The following is a 7631-nucleotide window of genomic DNA, read 5'->3' as shown; positions in this document are numbered from 1 at the left end:
TGAACGGTATTCATGATATGACGTAGTTCCGGAAACTTTCTACTTCTCTGTTTATCCGTCTGACTTTACGGTGAGCATGCAGTCAGCGGAGATGTGCGATGTGGCGTCAATCGAAAGTATAAATCAGCCTTTAGATGTTTGTTTGTTTTTTTCTGTAGTTCAATGATGCATCCAACCTGTCTTCAGTACTGTTCAATTTAAATACGTTAATTTTTCCACTAGGACTAGGTCTTAAATTGAATACTTAATGATCTTAAAAAGTCTTAAATTTGACATTTTGATATCTGCCGAAACCCTGTCAAAGGTTACAATAGGTCAACTCCGGCCCGTGGGCCTCTACTTTGGGCATCTCTTCACTAAAGAGTAATTTAGTTAACGTTATCTACAAATAGCTAAATACTAGGCCTGCGCGATATTCGAGAAATCTGACGTTTCGTGCAGCGATACGAATAAAATTTCAGCAGATTATTTTAAATAACTCTATTCGGAAAGATTTCTACATATTTAGATCAACTGGTATGACTTTTTCTACGAAGCGCATCTGCATTAATCATAATAAATAAACAGATAAATGTATAAATAGTTTAATATAAATATAATAAATTAACAAATAAGTAAACAGTGCTTGATGTTTTTCAGGGGAGTCTAACGGTATTCAAGTACATAAATTGAACAATCAAATGTAAAATAACACGGTCATCGTTGAATAAATGATAACAAAAAATGTATCTTAAAATTTTAATTTTTAATAAATAATAATAAACTAAGATGTCACTATTTTTAGATACATTGCGATATCGGTGCTCAAACGATGTATTGTTCAACTCTACTAAACACCATTCATTTTCTTGTAGGCTTAGTCCCTTTATTGATCAGGGATCGCCACAGCGGAATGAACCGCCAACTTATCCAGCATCTGTTTTACGCAGCGGATGCCCTTCCAGCTGCAACCCAACACTGGGAAACATCCATACACACTCATTCACTCACACATACGCTACGGCCAATTTAGTTTACTCAATTCACCTGTAGCGCATGTGTTTGGACTGTGGGGGAAACCCGGGAAGAACATGCAAACTCCACACAGAAGTGCTGACCAGCCAGGACTTGAATCTTTTTGCTGTGATGCGATTGTGCTACCCACTGCACCACCATGCTGCCCATAAATTGAACAGTCAAATGTAAAATAACATGGTCATCATTGAATAAATGATGACAAAATATATGTATATTTATTCATATCTTTTAATCTTTATTGCGATATCGGTAGATTGTTCAGGCCTACTATATACCATATAAACCTTGAGTAAACAAACTTGCTGTGTAATTAGTGCTCATTTATTAACGTGAACTGCTAGTTTTGTGTGTGATTTGGTCACGCAGGTCTTGAAATACTGTGATCTGATTGAAACGCACTCAAATATAGTTAGTTTTGGTTTATTTTTCTTTCTGTTATTTATTCTCAGGACAAAAACGTGAAGGAACACTCCTTAGGAAACCACTTTTATTGAGATGGCGTTCATTAAAGAAGAGATTAAAGAAGAGTTTGAAGACGTGGGGATCAAAGAAACCTTCAGTGTGAAAAAAGAAGATCCCGATGAACAAACAGGTGGGATTTTATTCTCAAATATATCATTTCTAGCACAGATCTAATCATATTTACACTCTGTGTTCTTTGATTTGCATTTCTGGCTAAAGTAAATCAATTATTGACAATTTACACAATTTGAGTCTATTATTATAATTGTCTCTCTCTCTCACACACACACACACACACACACTAATTTTTATATTACTGGTTCTTACTGTATATATGCGAACTCTTGTAGACATAATTAGACATATACCTATATTCAATGATTTAAAGCGCACCTATGGTGAAAAATCTACTTTTCAAGTTGTCTGGACAGACATGTGTATAAGTATAGTGTATAGACTGTTATATTGGGTTGATATAAACACACACAGTCCTTTTTTTTCAATTTACCAACATAAAAACGGTGGACCAATTGGAGCGGTTTTTAGATCGACTGCAACTTTACGTAGGAGTGCGGTCCCCCCGCCCACCAATATTGATTGACAGGCACGCATCACCATATCCTCAGTTTGTCGTTTCACGTCCGCCGTTTTCAGCGTGTGAGTCAAAGCGGTGTCACTAGAGGAACACCCTTGCTCTATTTTTAGATGTAAGGCTCATTGGGCTCAACACAAGATCAGCATTTGGTAGGTTTGCAAACGTGTAATTTTCATTGCGTCTACCTTAATCTTCAGCCGTTTGCATTTCTCGAGGTCACAGAAGCTCCCTGTGAGTGTGATCTTAACTAGGTGCAGCTGTAAAGTGCGAGCGCTTTTGCCTCACATGCGTGTCGCTTTGTTGCTGTGTGTGCGCGAATGAGAGAGACCTTTGTGCTGCTGTCTGTGTGTGTGTGTGAGAGAGAGAAAAAGAGCGTGCTTATGTATGTGTGTTTACAGACAGCTTGTTATAGGCTGTCTGGACTCTGTATAGCTGGGTGGTTTTCGGTTATGTTCTCCCCCTGCTCGTTAGCGGGAACGGGCGCGGCGGGTAGAAAACGGGGCGACAAATGCTGAATATAAGCGGGAGCGGTCGGATTCGGGCTAGAACCTGGCGGGATTCAATATTTAGTCCCGTGCAGATCTCTACCACAGAGTGCCATCTGAACATGCGAATGTCCGTGTTTGGTGTGCCATGTCACGGCTCTAAGCGGGTCATCCGGTGCCTCAGTCAAAGTTAATTCAGTGCGCGTGGTTATTAGTCTGTGTACAAGCTCGGCACTTTAAACTAGCACACAGTTGCTACGCATAAATTCCTAATCAGCCAATCACCTGGCATGCACTTCGGCATGTTGACATGGTCAAGATGATCTGCTGCAGTTCAAACCGAGCATCAGAATGGAGAAGAAAGGTGATTTAAGTGACTTTGAACGTGGTCGTTGGTGCCAGACCAGGCTGGTCTGAGTATTTCAGAAACTGCTGATCTACTGGGGATTTCATGCACAACCATCTCTAGGGTTTACAGAGAATGGTCTGAAAAAGAGGAAGTATCACTTACCGTGTGCTTTGCGCAAATCGCTTAACTTTAAAAATCTGAGCTTCCGTGGACATTCGCGACATGTTAACCAATCAGGAGCTTTCTCTTGTAGGGCGTGATTTTGACGTAGCGCCTGTTGTTGGTGTCCCGGGGTGAAAATCCTCCTGCTAACACCGAACAACAGTCGATTAAATTGGGCTCGGCTCAATCTGAAGCACTGCTGAAAGCCTCTATCATCCAGGTATAGTTTCTGGAGGAGTTCAGTGCACCTCTGAAAGGATCTAGCGGACCCACACATTGCTCCAAACCAAGTGTACCGCAAGCCTGCGTTTGAGTGAAGGTCTCGGCCGTAGTACAAGTCATAAAGCCCGCCTCCTCCGTGTTAATGAATGAGACTTGAGCCCAAATTAAAAAATTTATTACACTTGCAATAAAATGTCCTGAAAGTTGGTTCTGGTCGATTAAGGCACTGGTTATTGTGCTGAAATAGGTGCAGATCTTCATTTTTGTAAACTGTTTGTTTTTAGCAGTAATTTAATGCTGGGCGTGTCATCGTGATTGACAGCTGTGATTGACAGTTTCTCAAAGCAGCGCGTCTGAGCTTCGGCAGGAGACTGAAGTGTTATTATTCGATTTCTGTGTTATTTTACCATGACAAAATGAGTTCAGCAGTAAACTATAGTATCTGACATACATGATCCTGGTGGAACACTGTTTATTCGCTAAGGTCAGGGCTTTTTTCGGGCTTTATTAGTTTGCTGATACACGCCTAACCACCCAGATAGCAAAATACACTCGGACCAGTTCCGGTTGGATTCTCGCCTGCCAGAGACTTACCCCTCGGCCCGGCTCCGTCTGCTGGACCTACTCGGGCCGGATTCCTATGGACACACTGCTCATTTCCGCCCCGAGTCATTCAGGCCAAATGCGGCGGCATGTGGCATAACAAATACCAACAACCCTGTTATAAGAGAATATATTATTTGTGCTCATATTAGTCTAACTCAGGCTAGAGTGTATAAAAGATCGTTTATTTCTGCAGTCCAGCATGTATTGCTTTTATTAAAGTATAACAGCTTACATCACACCGTTTTTAAACCGTATATTATTACTGCGTGTTTTTTAATGCAAGTGCTTATATTTACACCAGCGAGCCTTTGTTATAGTGCAGATACCAGAGGTTAAGTGAGAAGTTCGGGGGCGTGGTTGATTTTACATCAAGCGTTTGGTTGGAACTGACTTGGAAGCTCGATTTCGCGGCTCCTCCTCTGGCTCCATCAGACAGTCCTTCTACGTATGCCCAGGCTCCAATGTCAGCAGTCTTTTGCGAAAGTTTGGGCCCTTCAAGCAGGCGTTTTGCCCTCAAAGCGTTCAATGGAAAACGAGGCTGTCGCGTCGTCCATATTTTTTACAGTCATTGCTCCAAACGTATCAACGCTAGTTTTTAGCCTTTATAAAGCACATAATCACAGCTGTTCTCTCTAAAATTTATGTTAGCCAATTAGCAACGAAGCTACAGTCAGACAGAAGCCCTGCCCATGATGCGAATCCGCATCTGTTGTGAAGTGAATGTGATGAATTGTTTATGCGTGTATTTACACGTGAATAGCACGATTTATCAGCGTGTTCTGCGTCTGGTGTGAACGCAGCATTAAAGGTGCACCCAGATCTGTGAGTTCATCAACTCCTCCAGAAACTGATCCTGAATGATGGAGGCTTTCAGCAGTGCATCAGACTGAGCCCAGTTTAATGAACTGTTGTCCGGTGTCAGCAAAAGAATTATACCCTCGGGACACCAACAACAGGTGCTACACCATAATTACTCCCCTACAAAAGCTAGCTCCTGATTGGTTAATGCAGCACGAATGTCCGCTAAAGTTCAGATTTTTCAACTCGAGCAATTCACGCGAAACGCGCATCAAATGCGCAAAACGTTCAACTTAGCTTCATTTGCGCGAAATGCGCTGCAGGATGTCCATTCACGTCTTTGCATTGACCTAACGTGTAAATCGAATTGCGTCGTTTACTTTATTGCATGTATTTATGCCTGTAGATTGGTCATCATTTTATGCAGATGCACTGTCATACAGAATCAGTCTAAAATGAGCTCATTAATATTCACGACCATTCCAAATATGGTCAATCCTGAACTTCTGATTCTATGAGTGTTATGGTGTCATAAATTACAATGACAGATTTTACTTATACCCATATTATCGCAAATACAATTAATCATTCAGGTCTAGTTATAATTAAAAATGGTTAAACTTGTCCACTTGCGATCATATTGACAAAAACACATTTCAGTTCCAGGTGTAAACAGTACCTTTCTCTGGAATTGGCAAGACCAAGAAATGCTCATCCAATCCAAATCTTACATCTGCCTGTCGTCATGTGTGTCTGTATACCTCTGTGCCGCTCAGACAGGATTCATCATCAGCGTGTTCATGTGCGTTCTGCAGACAGAGCGAGACCGACAGACAACCATAAACAGCCTGGCATTCCTCCTCAACAACCCAAACCAAAAGTACCATTCAGAAGAAAGACTCTGTTCGAAAAGATCTCCGACAAAAAACGGCTGGATCATATAAGATCGAAAACCCGGATTAATATCGGCGCTTCTTTTCATCGCTGGAGACAACTACAGCACTCAATGGGGCTGAAAAATGATGCCATGGTTGCAGAATTTCTCTTGGACAGGTTGGGATTTTTGTTTTTTTTAGAAATACTTAGCTTAGTTTGTTTACAAATTTTAAATTAACTTCAGCAGCAACATGTAATCGGGTATTGTTTTTGTCTTTTCATAAGTTACGAGCGAACTACAGCATCCACAGCTTTACTGTATGGAACGGTAAAGCCGCCACCGCCAGATGAGTCAATGGTTGATTCTAAGCCTTGCGGCTAATTGTGAGTAAATTGAATTTGTGAATTTAAATATTGCAGAATTATTATATGGTATTATGCATGTCGTTCTTGGCATGAAAGATGTTTTTTTGCTTGATATTATGACAATGTTTACAATAGTGCTGTCAAAAAAACGTACATTTTAAATATTCGTCGAATTTCTTATGCAAAAACCTGCATGTGTTTAGATGCGAGACATGATTATGTTGTCGTACTGCGGCATGTTTTCCCGTAACATTAACTATTGCCTAAAGAATTGGAATTCTGCTTATATTTAAGAAAAATTTAGAAAAAAACTTAATATTCTCATTCCTGGTTTACCAAACCACTGTCGCTACTGGCTTGCTTGGTTTGAGACTTGTGGAGCTGCGCATTGATGAATTTGCTTTCAGCAGTGAACAATAAACCACACTGAACTGAATTGAACTCTGAAAACGGGACTGACACAATTTCAAATGACTAGAACCTCTTTGTTAAGCTACTTCGACTCAATCTACATCGTAAAACCGCTAGAGAAATAAAGATGAACTGAATTGAAATGGAAGAAATACAACAACCATACTGGTTATGAAGACAGTTCTGTCATTTATTTAGTGCTCAATGCTGCTTGTTTTATATCAGCTAACACGTTAACATGCGTTCAGGAGGCGTGGCTTTGGATGGCAATTTGCATAAAGTGTGGGATGTACACTGTCAGTGCTATCAGGCTAAAGCATTTTCCAAGAGTCCTTTACGTATGGGATAATGTACCATGCTATCATGCTAAAGGCACAGTATATAATTGCCACTAGGGGGCGAGCATTCAAAACAAACAAAGTCTTAGGCTGCGTCCGAAACCGCATACTTCCATACTATATAGTACGCTAAAATCAGTATGCGAGCCGAGTATTATGTCCGAATTCATAGAATTCGAAAATCAGTAGGCGAGAAGTACCTGGATGACTTACTACTTCCGGCGAGATTCTAGAGTGCGCATCCCATGCACGCTCCGCTATCCCATAATGCCCCGTGAGAGAATTCATGAATGGAAGTGAGGCGACGCAACTGACGCAGGTAGGTCACGTGACCATGACAAAATGGCGGATGTAGTACGTTCGAATTCCATCCATACTTTTCACATTTATACTGTATAGAACGTACTTTTCTAACGGCCGAGTAGTACGTTAAAATTCAAATGCAGTACCTACTGAGTAGTAGGCGGTTTCGGACGCAGCCATAGTTTGATAACGCCGTGTGGAGTGTGGTGTCAGGAGTTGTTGTCAGTAAGAAGTTTTGCACCTGTGGTGTAATTTTTCAGACCCTTTTCAGAGTTTTGTAGTTGCCTCCAGTGTGGAGACGCTACACCGATATTAATTTGTTAATTTGCTCTGATTGGATCCGTGGTGAAAAGAATACTGAAAAATCTATCTCAAGTAAAAGTACTATTACTTGGCAAAAATGTAGTGCAAATAAAGTAAAACTATCTCAAAGTAGGAGTAAAAAGTAGCCAATTTAAAACTATTCAAGAGAAGCGAGTACCATGCTGTGAAAATTATCCCCCATAAATTAAAAATGTAACTTAAGATTGATGTGTTATCATGTGTAGGGGAATCTGTGTAACCTTAGAGGCAAAAAAATAACCGTGGCATAGGGCTGCGCAATTAATCGAAAATCCGATTTCGATTTTGGCTTCTAACGA

General features: G+C 40.7%; 1 protein-coding gene across 4 annotated transcripts in view; it reads left to right on the top strand.

Moving 5' to 3' along the window:
• Positions 1 to 7631, top strand: part of LOC100005923 (uncharacterized) — a 47040-nt gene that overhangs the window by 4335 nt on the left and 35074 nt on the right. Inside the window, exons 2-4 of one of the 4 annotated variants that reach the window (XM_068220519.2) lie at positions 1467 to 1609; positions 5512 to 5749; positions 5858 to 5956. The gene's annotated coding sequence lies outside the window, so the exon portion shown is untranslated. Of the gene's footprint in view, positions 1 to 1466; positions 1610 to 5356; positions 5750 to 5857; positions 5957 to 7631 lie in introns of all 4 variants that reach the window. The other 3 variants (XM_068220520.2, XM_068220518.2, XM_068220517.2) reach the window with 3 other exon arrangements.

This window comes from Danio rerio, chromosome 4 (genome assembly GCF_049306965.1).
Source record: "Danio rerio strain Tuebingen ecotype United States chromosome 4, GRCz12tu, whole genome shotgun sequence".
NCBI classification, from domain to species: Eukaryota; Metazoa; Chordata; class Actinopteri; order Cypriniformes; family Danionidae; genus Danio; species Danio rerio.
Note: the sequence above shows the minus strand (reverse complement) of the source record. Positions and strands in the feature narration are given on the sequence as shown.